The 16562-nt window shown below is 42.1% G+C and overlaps 4 non-coding genes across 4 annotated transcripts; 3 read left to right on the forward strand and 1 right to left on the reverse strand.

The window, feature by feature from the left end:
- Positions 1 to 693: 693 nt before the first annotated feature.
- LOC140287134 (U5 spliceosomal RNA) lies at positions 694 to 807 on the forward strand. The gene has a single exon (XR_011911491.1). It is a non-coding gene; the product is annotated as a U5 spliceosomal RNA (small nuclear RNA).
- An 11082-nt stretch (positions 808 to 11889) lies between these two features.
- On the forward strand, positions 11890 to 12003 carry LOC140287140 (U5 spliceosomal RNA). The gene has a single exon (XR_011911496.1). It is a non-coding gene; the product is annotated as a U5 spliceosomal RNA (small nuclear RNA).
- A 308-nt stretch (positions 12004 to 12311) lies between these two features.
- Positions 12312 to 12495, forward strand: LOC140287125 (U2 spliceosomal RNA). The gene has a single exon (XR_011911483.1). It is a non-coding gene; the product is annotated as a U2 spliceosomal RNA (small nuclear RNA).
- A 3262-nt stretch (positions 12496 to 15757) lies between these two features.
- Positions 15758 to 15871, reverse strand: LOC140287135 (U5 spliceosomal RNA). Its single transcript, XR_011911492.1, has one exon. It is a non-coding gene; the product is annotated as a U5 spliceosomal RNA (small nuclear RNA).
- Between the last annotated feature and the right edge of the window lie 691 nt (positions 15872 to 16562).

Below are 16562 nucleotides of genomic sequence, written 5' to 3' on the forward strand. Positions count from 1 at the left end.
TTCAACTTATACTCTTTTACCGAAGCTGCTACAGCTCGATTGGCCGAATACCCTTTGATCCTATTTCGGTGAATTTGACATCTGCCTTACATATAACAGATTAGCGGTTTAGCAGTTTTAATTTAGTTTGAGTGAAGGAATTCATTTTATAGCAAAATCCGAAATCGTGAAGCACTCATGAAAGTAAGCTTATTCTCGGATTCCTGAAACTTTAGATTTGCTCTTTCTTTTACTGCAAAGTACAACGTTGTTTTTTTTGTTTAAATCTTTCTAGACATGGTAAATATTAAGGACAAAGCATTTTTCACATAGTTTGAGTGAAGGAATTCATTTTATAGATAAAATCCCAAGAGTCTGCTGAGAAAAGAGAGTGAATGCGAAGTAGACTTTAACACGGCTATGGGAGCGAGCCGAGTGTGGGCTAACCGGGAGAATTGCTTGAAAGAAACGCGACACCGAATGAGCGGTCAGAACAAAGCCTCAATACGGGATTCTCGTGGTGTTTTTGTTGCTGCCTTGTCTTTTGCACAGAGTAAAAGACAAGGCAGCCATCGAATAGGGCCCGATTGTTCCTACTTGGTCAGCCGAGGAGCAAGGGGGGGGGAGCAAGCGGCTCAACCAAGCAAAGCTCACCATGGGGAAGGTGGCTATGCCAACAAGCCTTATGCCCTGCTCCCGCAGTGACGGATAATCGTACTCTGGTTTCTCTTCATAACGTACAAGTCTTTCGCCTTTTACTAAAGATTTCTGTGGAGAGCAGCACTAATGAGTTGTTTCTATTTTTGGCAGGCTTTACCTTTGCGGGTGAAGCCCTTTCTGTCTGTGCAAAAGAAATCTTCTTACTGTGCAGAGTGACTTCTCTGAGTAGAGTCGCCTTACTTGTTGCGACTGTGCCGATGTTCGAAGCTGGAGTGCAAAGTTGTTGCTTGAATGGTGCTTGCTGGAGCGTGCGGGAGTGCAAAGTTATACCATTTAAAAGGGCTGAAGAGTGCTCAGTGCAGCGGGTGGGCGACACTCTGGCCACCTTGAAAACCGAGGTTACATCCACTACCAGGGGCAGCCCAAGTTCTGCCGCAAGTGTGGTGAGCATGGGCACCTGGTTGAGGCTTGTACCAAGGTGTTATGTGGGAAGAGCAGAGAAATTGGGCAAACTTTTGGAGAGTGTCCAAATGGCAGGAAATGTAATCTCTGTGGAGAATTAAATCACCTCTTCAGAGATTGCCCTAAATCTTTTGCCAACAAATTAAAGACGGTAAAGCCACAGTCAAGCCAACAAAGAGAAGGACCAAAGGTGGCAGTTGGTGAACAAAGTGAAGAGGTTGACCCAATAAATTCAAACTTCCCGCCAAAAGCTTGGATTGGAAGTGAGGAGCAAAAAGGGGAGGGGCCTGTAGAGGCCTCACCACTCAGTGTTGAAGTCTGTGAGAATTCACAGGCAGAGGGTGGAGCTACGCTAAATGAGGAGGAAGAGCAGACAGGTGAGTCTAGTGAAGATACTCACCTCCCCGAAGGTCAACAGAAGGTCAATTTGTTGATAGGCATTCATTTATTTCTTCACTTCTGATGAAGTTTCAACAATAAACAACAAACTTTGTATTATGAGAAAGAACCCGAATCATTCTTCAGGAATCCGAAAATAAGCTCTATTTTATGAGTTATGCACGAATTCGGATTCTCCTATAAAACGAATTCCTTAACTCAAACCAAGTTAAGACTGCTTTGTCCTTCATATTTATTCATGTCTAATCAAGTTTCAACGATAAACAACGTTGTACTTTGTAGAATGAGAAAGAACTTCTTCAGCAATAAGCATCTCTCGACATATGACGAAGTACAGATTTTGCTATAAAATTAATACCTTCTATCAGCCTGACTTAAAACTGTTTGTCCTCCTTATTTATCCACTTCAAATCAAGTTTCAACAAATAAAAAAATGTTGTAGTTTGAGAAAGTACAACTTAATCTTCAGCAATCAGTATAAAAAGAGGTGCAAATGCCAACCATACATACCTAAAAGGTGGAGCGGAAGTATTCAGCTGCAAGTAGGTGTGAATGTTCGACTATAATTTGTAAAAAGCGGGTAAGAAAAGGTTCGAATGCCCAACTATATATTAACAAAAGCGGGAGGAGAGGTCTTCGGATGAGAGTGGGTGAGAATTTCCAACCATAATCTATAAAATACGGTGAAAAAAAATATGTGAATGCCTCATAGAACACTAAAAGCGGAAGTGTTCGGCTGCAAGAAGGTGTGAATGTCCGACTATATTTGGTGAAAAGCAGGTGAAGCAAGGTCTGAATGCCCAACCTTACATCATCAAAAGCGAGATCAGAGGTGTTTGGCTGCAAGAAGGCCATAGTTTTCCAAAAGCGGGTAAGGTGCGAATGTCCGACTAAATATCAACAAAATTTGGGGCGGAGGTCTTCGGATGCAAGAAGGTGTGAATGTCCACCCATAATTCATGAAAAATGGGTAAAAAAAGGTGCGAATGCCTAACAATACATTATCAAAAGCAGGTGTGAATGTCAGATCATAATTTGTAAAAAGCTGATGAGAAAGGGTGAGAATGCCCGACTATACACCATCAAATGCGGGAGCGGAGGTGTTCGGCTCTGAGTAGGTGTGAATGTCCGACCATAATTGCTGAAGAATGTGTTAGAAAAGGTAAGAATGCTGGACCATACATCATCAAAAGCGGGAGAGGTGGTGTTCGGCTGAAAAAAGGTGTGACTGTTCGACTAAAGTTTGTAAAAAGTGGGTAAGACAAGGTGCGAATGCCTGACAATGTATGATCAAAAGCGGGAGCGGAGGTGTTCAGCTGCAAGAAGGTCTACATGTCCATCAATAATTGCTAGAAAACATGAAAGAAACTTTTCGAAAATCAAACCGCACATGATCATTAGTGGGATAGGAGGTGTTCAGCTGCAAGGTGTGAATGTCCACCCATAATTCCTGAAAAATGGGCAAAAAAAAGGTGTGAATGCCCAACGATACATCATCAAAATCAGGAGTGGAAGTGTTCGGCTACAAGAAGGTGTGAACGTCCAACCAAAATATGTAAAAAGAAGTTAAGAAAAGGTTCGAATATCCAACCAAACATAATCAAAAGCGGGAGCAGAGCTGTTCGACTGCAAGTAGGTGTGAATGTCAGATCATAATTTGCAAAAAGCTGATGAGAAAGGGTGAGAATGCCCGACTATACACCATCAAATGCGGGAGCGGAGTTGTTCGGCTGTGAGTAGGTGTGAATCTCCGACCATAATTGCTGAAAAATGTGTTAGAAAAGGTAAGAATGCCGGTCCATACATCATCAAAATCGAGAGAGGTTGTGTTCGGCTGCAAGTAGGTGTGAATGTCCATCCATAATTACTCACAAACGGGTAAGAAAAGGTAGTATTGCCAGACCATATATGATCAAAACAGGGAGCGGAGGTGGTTCAGCTGCAAGAAGGTTTGAATGTCCGACTAAAGTTCAAATATATTAACAAAAGCGGGAGGAGAGGTCTTCCGATGAGAGTGGTTGAAAATTTCCGACCATAATGTATAAAATGCGGTGAAAAAAAGGTGTGATAGAATACTAAAAGGTGGAGCGGAAGTGTTCGGCTGCAAGAAGGTGTGAATGTCCGACTATATTTGGTGAAAAGCAGGTGAAGCAAGGTCTGAATGCCCAACCTTACATCATCAAAAGCGAGATCAGAGGTGTTTGGCTGCAAGAAGGCCATAGTTTGCCAAAAGCGTGTAAGAAAAGGTTTGAATGCCCGAACATACACCATCAAAAGAGGGAGCGGAGGTGTTCCGCTGTACGAAGGTGTGAATGTCCGACCATACTTGGTAAAAAGCGGGTAAGAAAAGGTTAAAATACCCGACTGTACACAATCAATAGCGGGAGCGGATGTGTTCGGCTACAAGAAGATGTGAAAGTCCGACCATGGTTTGTAAAAAGCGGGTAAGAAAAGGTGCGAATGTCCGACAATGTATGATCAAAAGAGAGAGCGGAGGTTTTCGGATACAAGAAGGTTTGAATGTCCCACCATAGTTTGTAAAAAGCGGGTAAGAAAAGGTTCGAATGCCCGACTATACACCATCAAAAGCGGGAGCAGAGGTGTTCCGCTGTAAGACGGTGTGAATGTCCAACCATAGTTGGTAAAAAGCGGGTAAGAAAAGGTTAAAATACCCGACTGTACACAATCAATAGCGGGAGCGGAGTTATTCGGCTACAAGAAGGTGTGAAAGTCCGACCATGGTTTGTAAAAACCGGGAAGAAAAGGCTCGAGAGCCCGACTATACACCATCAAAAAGATGGTTTGAATGTCCATCAATAATTGCTTTAAAACAAGAAAGTAAATTTTCGAATATCAAACCGCACATGATCATAAGCGGGAGAGGAGGTGTTCGGCTGCAAGAAGGTGTGAATGTCCACCCATAATTCATGAAAAATGGGTAAAAAAAAAGGTGCGAATGCCTAACAATACATTATCAAAAGCAGGTGTGAATGTCAGATCATAATTTGTAAAAAGCTGATGAGAAAGGGTGAGAATGCCCGACTATACACCATCAAATGCGGGAGCGGAGGTGTTCGGCTCTGAGTAGGTGTGAATGTCCGACCATAATTGCTGAAGAATGTGTTAGAAAAGGTAAGAATGCTGGACCATACATCATCAAAAGCGGGAGAGGTGGTGTTCGGCTGCAAAAAGGTGTGACTGTTCGACTAAAGTTTGTAAAAAGTGGGTAAGACAAGGTGCGAATGCCTGACAATGTATGATCAAAAGCGGGAGCGGAGGTGTTAAGCTGCAAGAAGGTCTACATGTCCATCAATAATTGCTAGAAAACATGAAAGAAACTTTTCGAAAATCAAACCGCACATGATCATAAGTGGGATAGGAGGTGTTCAGCTGCAAGGTGTGAATGTCCACCCATAATTCCTGAAAAATGGGCAAAAAAAAGGTGTGAATGCCCAACCATACATCATCAAAAGCAGGAGTGGAAGTGTTCGGCTACAAGAAGGTGTGAACGTCCAACCAAAATATGTAAAAAGAAGTTAAGAAAAGGTTCGAATATCCAACCAAACATAATCAAAAGCGGGAGCAGAGCTGTTCGACTGCAAGTAGGTGTGAATGTCAGATCATAATTTGCAAAAAGCTGATGAGAAAGGGTGAGAATGCCCGACTATACATCATCAAATGCGGGAGCGGAGTTGTTCGGCTGTGAGTAGGTGTGAATCTCCGACCATAATTGCTGAAAAATGTGTTAGAAAAGGTAAAAATGCCGGTCCATACATCATCAAAAGCGAGAGAGGTTGTGTTCGACTGCAAGTAGGTGTGAATGTCCAGCCATAATTACTCACAAACGGGTAAGAAAAGGTAGTAGCCAGACCATATATGATCAAAACAGGGAGCGGAGGTGGTTCAGCTGCAAGAAGGTTTGAATGTCAAACTAAAGTTCAAATATATTAACAAAGGCGGGAGGAGAGGTCTTCGGATGAGAGTGGTTGAAAATTTCCAACCATAATGTATAAAATGCGGTGAAAAAAAAGGTGTGATAGAACACTAAAAGGTGGAGCGGAAGTGTTCGGCTGCAAGAAGGTGTGAATGTCCGACTATATTTGGTGAAAAGCAGGTGAAGCAAGGTCTGAATGCCCAACCTTACATCATCAAAAGCAAGATCAGAGTTGTTTGGCTGCAAGAAGGCCATAGTTTGCCAAAAGCGGGTAAGGTGCGAATGTCCGACTAAATATCAACAAAATTTGGGGCGGAGGTCTTCGGATGCAAGTGGGTGTGAATATCCCACCATACAAGTATGGTGGAGAGGAAGCTGTGAATAGCCGACCATAGTTTGGAAAAAGCGGGTAAGAAAAGGTTTGAATGCCCGAACATACACCATCAAAAGAGGGAGCGGAGGTGTTCCGCTGTACGAAGGTGTGAATGTCCGACCATACTTGGTAAAAAGCGGGTAAGAAAAGGTTAAAATACCCGACTGTACACAATCAATAGCGGGAGCGGATGTGTTCGGCTACAAGAAGATGTAAAAGTCCGACCATGGTTTGTAAAAAGCGGGTAAGAAAAGGTGCGAATGTCCGACAATGTATGATCAAAAGAGAGAGCAGAGGTTTTCGGATACACGAAAGTTTGAATGTCCTACCATAGTTTGTAAATAGCGGGTAAGAAAAGGTTCGAATGCCCAACTATACACCATAAAAAGCGGGAGCGGAGGTGTTCCGCTGTAAGACGGTGTGAATGTCCGACCATAGTTGGTAAAAAGCGGGTAAGAAAAGGTTAAAATACCCGACTGTACACAATCAATAGCGGGAGCGGAGTTGTTCGGCTACAAGAAGGTGTGAAAGTCCGACCATGGTTTGTAAAAAGCAGTTAAGAAAAGGTTCGAATGCCCAACCAAACATAATCAAAAGCGGGAGCAGAGCTGTTCGACTGCAAGTAGGTGTGAATGTCCAGCCATAATTACTCACAAACGGGGGAAGAAAAGGTAGTATTGCCAGACCATACATGATCAAAACAGGGAGCGGAGGTTCAGCTGCAAGGTGTGAATGTCTGACTATAGTTTGTAAAAAGCGGGTAAGAAAAGGTGCCAATGCCCGACAATGTATGATCAAAAGAGAGAGCGGAAGTGTTCGGCTGCAAGGTCTGAATGTCCAACCATAATTTGTAAAAACCGGGTAAGAAAAGGCTCGAAAGCCCGACTATACATCATCAAAAGCGGGAGCGGAGGTGTTCAGCTGCAAGAAGGTGTGAATGTTCGACTAAAGTTTGTAAAAAGCTGGTAAGACAAGGAGCGATGTCCCGACATTGTATGATCAAAAGCGGGAGCGGAGGTGTCCAGCTGTGAGTAGGTGTGAATGTCCGACCATAATTGCTGAAAAATGTGTTAGAAAAGGTAAGAATACTGGACCATACATCATCAAAAGCGGGAGAGGTGGTGTGCGGCTGCAAGAAGGTGTGAAAGTCCGACAATGGTTTGTAAAAAGCGGGTAATAAAAGGTTCGAATGCCCGAATATACATCATCAAAAGCGGAAGCGGAGGTGTTCGGATGCAAGAAGGTGTGAACGTCCGACCAAAGTTTGTAAAAAGCAGTGAAAAGCGAGAAAAAGCTTTTCGTGAGTTCTGCATGATTTGGGATTTTGCTTATAAAATGCATTACTTCACTCAAACTATGTTAAAACTGATTTGTCCTTCATATTTACCATGTCTAGAAAGATTTAAACAAAAAAACAACGTTGTACTTTGCAGTAAAAGAAAGAGCAAATCTAAAGTTTCAGGAATCCGAAGCCTGCTTTCATGAGTTCTGCACGATTTCGGATTTTGCTATAAAATTAATTGCTTTGCTCAAACCAAGTTAAAACTGCTTTGTCCTTCCATATTCATCAATGTCTAGATCGACTTCAACAAAGAAAAACATTGGACTTTGCAGTAGAAGAAGTTGAAATCCATCTACACATTGATAAATATGAAGGACAAAGCAGTTCCCACTTGCCCATAAGAAAATAAGCTTATTCTCGGATTCCTGATCCTTCAGTTTTGCTCTTTCTTCTACTGCAAAATACAATGTTGTTCTTTGTTGAAGTTGATCTAGACATTGATAAATATGAATGAAAAAGCAGTTCTAACTTGGTTTGAGTGAATGAATTCATTTTATACATAAAATCCGAAATCGTGCAGAACTCATGAAAATAAGCTTATTCTCGGATTCCTAAAACTTTTGATTGGCTCTTTCTTTTACTGCAAAGTACAACGTTGTTTTTTTTGTTTAAATCTATCGAGACATTGATAAATATGAAGGTAAAAGCCGTTTTAACATAGTTTGAGTGAAGGAATTGATTTTATAGATAAAATCCCAAATCATGCAGAACTCCTCAAAAGGGGCGTATGGCTTAATCACAAGTGTGGCTCTTTCTCATTCAGGGTAGTATGAGGAAGTTTATGCTTGAAATATATGTAGAAATGGGTACATATGAAGGACAAAGCAGTGTTAACTTAGTTTGCGTGAAGGAATTCATTTTATACATAAAATCCGAAATAGTGCAGAACTCATGAAAATAAGCTTATTCTCGGATTCCTAAAACTTTTGATTTGCACTTTCTTTTACTGCAAAGTACAACGTTGTTTTTTGTTGAAATCTATCTAGACATTGATAAATACCAGCCGAAACTCTGCTGCCGCTTTTGATAATTTATGGTTGGGCATTCTTACCTTTTCTTACCCGCTTTTTACAAATTATGATCTTACATTCACACCTACTTGCAGTCGAACACCTTCTCATCCACTTATGATCATGTGCGGTTGGGCTTTCGCACCTTTTCTTACCCGTTTGTGAGTAATTATGGCTGGACATTCACACCTACTTGCAGCCAAACACAACCTCTCCCGCTTTTGATGATATATGGTCCGGCATTCTTACCTTTTCTAACACATTTTTCAGCAATTATGGTCGGACATTCACACCTACTCACAGACGAACACCTCCGCTCCCACATTTGATAGTGTATAGTCGGGCATTCTCACCCTTTCTCAACAGCTTTTTGCAAATTATGATCTGATATTCACACCTACTTGCAGTCGAACAGCTCTGCTCCCGCTTTTGATTATGTTTGGTTGGATATTCGAACATTTTCTTAACTGCTTTTTACAAACTTTGGTCGGACGTTCACACCGTCTTGCAGCCGAACACCTCCGCTTCCGCTTTTGATGGTATATAGTCGGGCATTCGAGCCTTTTCTTACCCGTCTATTACTTACTATGGTTGGACATTCAAACCTTCTTGTAGCCGAACACACCCGCTCCTGCTTTTGATGATGTATGATTTGGCATTCGCACCTTTTCTTACCCATTTTTCAGTAATTTTTGGTCGGACATTCACACCTTCTTGCACCTGAACACCTCTGCTCCCGCTTTTGATGGTGTATAGTCGAGCTTTCGAGCCTTTTCTTCCCCGATTTTTACAAATTGTCGTTGGACATTCAGACCTTGCAGCCGAAAACCTCCGCTCCCTCTTTTGATCATACATTGTCGGGCATTCGCCCCTTGTCTTACACGGTTTTTACAAACTTTAGTCAGACATTCACACCTTGCAGCTGAACCACCTCCATTCCCTGTTTTGATCATGTGTGGTCTGGAAATACTATCTTTTCTTCCCCCGTTTGTGAGTAATTATGGCTGGACATTCACACCTACTTGCAGCCGAAAAACCACCTCTCCCGCTTTTGATGATGTATGGACCGGCATTTTTACCTTTTCTAACACATTTTTAAACAATTATGGTTGGAGATTCACACCTACTCACAGCCGAACACCTCCACTCCCGCATTTGATGGTGTATATTCGGGCATACGAAACCTTTTCTTACCCGCTTTTTACAAACCATGGTCGGACTTTCACACCTTCTTGTAGCTGAACAACTCCGCTCCCTCTTTTGATTGTGTACAGTCGGTTATACAAACCTGTTCTTACCCGCTTTTTACAAACTATGGTCGGACATTCAAACCTTCTTGTAGCCAAACACATCCACTCCTGCTTTTGATGATGTATGGTTGGGCATTCGCACCTTTTCTTACCCATTTTTCAGTAATTATGGGTGGATATTCACACCTTCTTGCAGCCAAACACCTCCGCTCCCTGTTTTGATCATGTATGTTTTGACATTCGCACCTTTTCTCACCTGCTTTTTACTATTGTCGGCCAATCACAGCTTCCTCTCCACCATACTTGTATGGTAGGAAATTCTCATCCGAAGACCTCTCCTCCCGCTTTTGTTAATATTTAGTCGGGCATTCGAACCTTTTCTTACCCACTTTTTACAAATTATGGTCGAACATTCACACCTACTTGCAGCTGAATACTTCCGCTCCACCTTTTAGTGATGTATGGTTGGCATTTGCACCTTTTGTTACCCTCTTTTTATACTGATTGCTGAAGATTAAGTTGTTCTTTCTCAAACTACAATTTTTTTTTAATTGTTGAAACTTTATTTGAAGTGGATAAATAAGGAGGACAAACAGTTTTAAGTCACGCTGATAGAAGAAATTAATTTTATAGCAAAATCTGTATTTCGTCATATGTCGAGAGATGCTTATTGCTGAAGAAGTTCTTTCTCATTCTACAAAGTACAACGTTGTTTATCGTTGAAACTTGATTAGACATGAATAAATATGAAGGACAAAGCAGTCTTAACTTGGTTTGAGTTAATTAATTCGTTTTATAGGAGAATCCGAATTCGTGCTTATTTTCGGATTCCTGAAGAATGAGTCTGGTTCTTTCTCATAATACAAAGTTTGTTGTTTATTGTTGAAACTTCATCAGAAGTGAAGAAATAAATGAATGCCTATCAACAAATGTGGGATCTAAACTCTACTGTTTCCTCTAAAATAATTTCTTTTCTCAATTCAGAAATGTGTGTGTGTAAGTCACAACACCCGTGACACCAAAACGGCTTTCTTTTCTCTCTTTTCTCTACACTCTGCACTATGAGCACACACACCAAATCAGAAAGGCTTTTTTCTCTCTTTTCTACATTATGGACTGTGGGGACACAAAACCGCTCTCTCTTTTTTTTTTTGATTGTGTGCCAGGGCGTTGTCTCACGTATTAGATTATGCTTAAGATACGAATGGGTTTATCAGTCACATCAGAATCCATACATACTGATCCTCCCGTAATAAAATGGTCGGATCTTATCAAACACACTTTGTTTCTTGTGACAATCAAGTCAGCGAAACAGCGTATACATGTCAAGACACTGAATCAAGTTTGCCACAAGAACTCATAAGTTTGGCAGTATTGCTCTGCCGTCAGCAATCATACACCCATTTTATTTTCGTGAGACGTGCAGGCACCTGTTCATCTACTGTTCTATCACTATGAATTAGTTTATCTATTATCAATAAGGATACTTCTACAACTACTATCAAAGTATGTCCAGACTTCTTATGTTGTCAGTTGCTATATATGAATAAGTGGGTAGCTACTGACAAGCATTAAGCATGTCACACAGCCCAAACATATAACATTTCAGGACACACCACACAGTTAACAACCACAGTGAAGTGTCAAAGCCCAAACATTCAACAGGACACTTACACAACACATTCAAATCAAACAGTCAGACAACATACAAGAACATATACCCCAGCCGGCATTGCTCCCTGCCTATTTTCGTACAGCTCACTATGTGTGCGCACACCTTTATTCACAAACTCTTCAACTTATACTCTTTTACCGAAGCTGCTACAGCTCGATTGGCCGAATACCCTTAGATCCTATTTCGGTGAATTTGACATCTGCCTTACATGTAACAGATTAGCGGTTTAGCAGTTTTAATTTAGTTTGAGTGAAGGAATTCATTTTATAGCAAAATCCGAAATCGTGAAGCACTCATGAAAGTAAGCTTATTCTCGGATTCCTGAAACTTTAGATTTGCTCTTTCTTTTACTGCAAAGTACAAAGTTGTTTTTTTTGTTTAAATCTTTCTAGACATGGTAAATATGAACGACAAAGCAGTTTTCACATAGTTTGAGTGAAGGAATTAATTTTATAGATAAAATCCCAAGAGTCTGCAGAGAAAAGAGAGTGAATGCGAAGTAGACTTTAACACGGCTATGGGAGCGAGCCGAGTGTTGGCTAACCGGGAGAATTGCTTGAAAGAAACGCGACACCGAATGAGAGGTCAGAACAAAGCCTCAATACGGGATTCTCGTGGTGTTTTTGTTGCTGCCTTGTCTTTTGCATAGAGTAAAAGACAAGGCAGCCATCGAATAGGGCCCGATTGTTCCTACTTGGTCAGCCGAGGAGCAAGGGGGGGGGGGGGGCAACCAAGCAAAGCTCACCATGGGGAAGGTGGCTATACCAACTAGCCTGATGCCCTGCTCCCGCAGTGACGGATAATCGTACTCTGGTTTCTCTTCATAACATACAAGTCTTTCGCCTTTTACTAAAGACTTCCGTGGAGAGCAGAACTAATGAGTTGTTTCTATTATTGGCAGGCTTTACCTTTGCGGGTGAAGCCCTTTCTGTCTGTGCAAAAGAAATCTTGCTACTTTGCAGAGTGACTTCTCTGAGTAGAGTCGCCTTACTTGTTGCGACTGTGCCGATGTTCGAAGCTGGAGTGCAAAGTTGTTGCTTGAATGGTGCTTGCTGGAGCATGCGGGAGTGCAAAGTTATACCATTTAAAAGGGCTGAAGAGTGCTCAGTGCAGCGGGTGGGCGGAGGTGCAACGTGACACTCTGGCCACCTATGGCCATAAAAAGAACACTGCTACAAGTGCGCATTGTGCCAGCAAGGGCCCTCGGACCTGAAACAGTGGACAGTTATCGCTTCTCGGCCTTTTGGCTAAGATCAAGTGTAGTATCCGTTCTTATCAGTTTAATATGTCCTCTATACGAGGACAACATATTAAATGGATTTTTAAGAATAGGAGTTGAAAAAGAAGCTTGCTCCGTTCACTCCAAGCCTCGACCCGGTACTGCAGTGCCGCTGGGAACGGTGCGCTCTCCTCTGCTCTTGTGAAAAAGCAAACAGCGGTGCAGGATGGAAGTTTCAGGGAGCCCAAGATGAAACTTTCTTTTAATCTGCTGAGAAAAGAGAGTGAATGCGAAGTGGACTTTAACACGGCTCTGGGAGCGAGCCGAGTGCGGGCTAACCGGGAGAATTGCTTGAAAGAAACGCGACACCGAATGAGTGTTCAGAACAAAGCCTCAATACGGTGTTCCCGTGGTGTTTGTGGCTGCCTTGTCTTTTGCACAGAGTAAAAGACAAGGCAGCCATCGAATAGATTGTTTCTACTTGGTCAGCCGAGGAGCGGGGGGGGGGGGGGGGGGGGGGGGGGGGCAAGCGTCTCAACCAAGCAAAGCTCACCAAGTAGGAACAATCGGGCCCTTTTCGATGGCTGCAACACCTGAAAGAGATATTGATGCGAGACCCGATCAAATGCTTTTTCAAAGTCTAAATTTAAGATGACAAGCCGGGTGTTTCTGTCTCTAGCGTAATCAATGATGTCTCGAATCAGTACGAGGCTGTCGGTGAGTTGTCTCCCTGAGATGGCACAAGCTTGGTCTGGGTGAATTACCTCCTCTAAAACAGAGGACATCCGTGTCGCTAAAACCTTGCTAAAAAGTTTACAGTCAAAGTTTAAAAGTGTGATGGGCCTCCAATTCTTTAGGTCAGTCTTATCATTTTTTTTATAAAGTAGAGTCACTATTCCCACTCTAAAACTGTCAGGCAGTCGGTCGAGTTTTTCAAAATCTTTAAAAACATCTAAAATGTCTGATGATAAAAGGTCCCAATAGGTCAGATAGAATTCTGCAGGAAGCCCGTCTAAACCCGGAGCTCGACTTCTCTTAAAACCTGTTAGGCATTTTTTTAACTCTAAAGCAGTAAAATTCTGTGTCAAGTGTGCATTCTCTTTTACGGTTTTGTCAACGAATTTTAAGATTTCTGCCGATGTTTCCAAGTGCACTGGTTTCTCTTTGTACATGTTACTATAAAAGGTATGTACAGTTTCAATCATCTCTTGTGTGGATTTTATTAAAAACCCATCTTCTCTTTTTAGATTTTGAATATACTCCTTTTTATTTATAACTTTCTTTCTTTTTCACCTTCCTCAATTTCCTGCTCCCTGCTTCTTACAAAAATTCCTTTACTCTTTATTTCTGCTAAAACTGACATTTCCTTTTTGACATCTTTGATTTCTTCTTTAAAGTCTATGCCACACTGATTTAGTTTAAAGTAGCGCTGTAAGCGTTTATGTAGTCCCATCATACATCTATTCTCTTTCCTTTTTTTACGTTTACCTTGCTGTTTAAAAAAAGTCTGGGTCGTTTCCTTCACCATTTCCCACCATTGTGCATGTGTTTCGTAGAGGTCTTGAAGGGTCTGCCACTCTTTATAACATTCCCTGTACTGACTGACTATGATTTCATCCTCCAACAGGGAACAGTTGAGTTTCCACAGACCACTTCCTACCGTCACACCAGAAGGGGGTGAAAGGGTGCAGGAGAGCATAAGGTGGTCTGAAAAGAAAACAGGGGTTAATCTAACATCAGTGGGTGGGCAATCTCTAGTAAAGAAATAATCAATGCGAGAGGCTCTGGTGCCATCATGACTAAACCAGGTGAAGCCCTCCTCTCTGGGATGCATGGTTTTAAAACAGTCAGTAAGCTTAAAATCCCTGCATATGCCCTGAAGTAAAATCGAAGTCTTATCCACTTTAAAATCTACCCCTGCTCTTTTTCTATCTTTCCTGCTCAAGATACAGTTAAAATCCCCTCCTACAACTAAAGGTACTTGCCCTAGCATGTAAAGCTGTATATCTTCTAAAAGGTCATACCTTTAATTTTTTCCATTGAAACCATAAATATTTAAGAGGTTAAAGTCTTGCCCCATAAAATTCAAGTGTGCTAAAAGTGCCCGTCCGTCTCTCACCACTGTGCTACCTTTCACCAGAACATGCGGATTTTTAATTAGAATGGCCACACCATCATTTTTATTTTGATTTGAGCCACTCCATATCGATAAATGGGGCCACATTTCCTCCCATTGTCTATGGTTTTTTAAAAAAGGTAGTCCACATTCTTGTATTAAAAACACATCTGATTTAATGGAGTCTAAGAAGGATAAAATACTCTGGGCTCTTGTCTTTGATTTCACACTTCTCACATTTAGTGTTGAGAAGGTGAGAACCATTAAAAGCATAAAGGAAAGTAGGTATGTCATTTTCGTTTTTGTAAGTTATCAAAACAAATTACACACAGGTTATTTCTTGGGAAACTAGCTCTTCCTTCATTTCTTTAGGTGAAAAGTGAGTAGGGTGATCTATATTTCCTTTTCGGACTCTCGGTGTTGGCCTCTGACGCAATGTTGCATTTAACTTTGAGTCCCTGGGGGTTGATTGCAGAGCTGAAGTTAAAAAGGAGACCTCATTTCGTGAGTCGGAGGGGAAGACTCTAGGTTCTTCCACTGAAGAACTGTCTGAAAGGGACCTAACCCTTCCCCTCTTCTCTGATACCACTGGGGAATCAGAGGCTCAGATGCCGTCCTCTTCGGCTGTTGACCTTCGGGGATGTGAGTATCTTCACTAGACTCACCTGTCTGCTCTTCCTCCTCATTTAGCGTAGCTCCACCCTCTGCCTGTGAATTCTCACAGACTTCAACACTGAGTGGTGAGGCCTCTACAGGCCCCTCCCCTTTTTGCTCCTCACTTCCAATCCAAGCTTTTTATGCGGGAAGTTTGAATTTATTGGGTCAACCTCTTCACTTTGTTCACCAAGTGCCACCTTTGGTCCTTCTCTTTGTTGGCTTGACTGTGGCTTTACCGTCTTTAATTTGTTGGCAAAAGATTTAGGGCAATCTCTGAAGAGGTGATTTAATTCTCCACAGAGATTACATTTCCTGCCATTTGGACACTCTCCAAAAGTTTGCCCAATTTCTCTGCTCTTCCCACATAACACCTTGGTACAAGCCTCAACCAGGTGCCCATGCTCACCACACTTGCGGCAGAACTTGGGCTGCCCCTGGTAGTGGATGTAACCTCGGTTTTCAAGGTGGCCAGAGTGTCGCCCACCCGCTGCACTGAGCACTCTTCAGCCCTTTTAAATGGTATAACTTTGCACTCCCGCACGCTCCAGCAAGCACCATTCAAGCAACAACTTTGCACTCCAGCTTCGAACATCGGCACAGTCGCAACAAGTAAGGCGACTCTACTCAGAGAAGTCACTCTGCACAGTAAGAAGATTTCTTTTGCACAGACAGAAAGGGCTTCACCCGCAAAGGTAAAGCCTGCCAAAAATAGAAACAACTCATTAGTGCTGCTCTCCACAGAAATCTTTAGTAAAAGGCGAAAGACTTGTACGTTATGAAGAGAAACCAGAGTACGATTATCCGTCACTGCGGGAGCAGGGCATCAGGCTTGTTGGCATAGCCACCTTCCCCATGGTGAGCTTTGCTTGGTTGAGACGCTTGCCCCCCCCCCCTTGCTCCTCGGCTGACCAACTAGGAACAATCGGGCCCTATTCGATGGCTGCCTTGTCTTTTACTCTGTGCAAAAGACAAGGCAGCAACAAAAACACCACGAGAATCCCGTATTGAGGCTTTGTTCTGATCGCTCATTCGGTGTCGCGTTTCTTTCAAGCAATTCTCCCGGTTAGCCCACACTCGGCTCGCTCCCATAGCCGTGTTAAAGTCTACTTCGCATTCACTCTCTTTTCTCAGCAGACTCTTGGGATTTTATCCATAAAATTAATTCCTTCACTCAAACTATGTGAAAACTGCTTTGTCCTTAATATTTACCATGTCTAGAAAGATTTAAACAAAAAAAACAACGTTGTACTTTGCAGTAAAAGAAAGAGCAAATCTAAAGTTTCAGGAATCCGAGAATAAGCTTACTTTCATGAGTTCTTCACGATTTCGGATTTTGCTATAAAATGAATTCCTTCACTCATACTAAATTAAAACTGCTAAACCGCTAATCTGTTATATGTAAGGCAGATGTCAAATTCACCGAAATAGGATCAAAGGGTATTCGGCCAATCGAGCTGTAGCAGCTTCGGTAAAAGAGTATAAGTTG

Source organism: Leuresthes tenuis, unplaced genomic scaffold (genome assembly GCF_036924035.1).
Source record: "Leuresthes tenuis unplaced genomic scaffold, fLeuTen1.0.hap1 SCAF_111, whole genome shotgun sequence".
Classification (NCBI taxonomy): domain Eukaryota; kingdom Metazoa; phylum Chordata; class Actinopteri; order Atheriniformes; family Atherinopsidae; genus Leuresthes; species Leuresthes tenuis.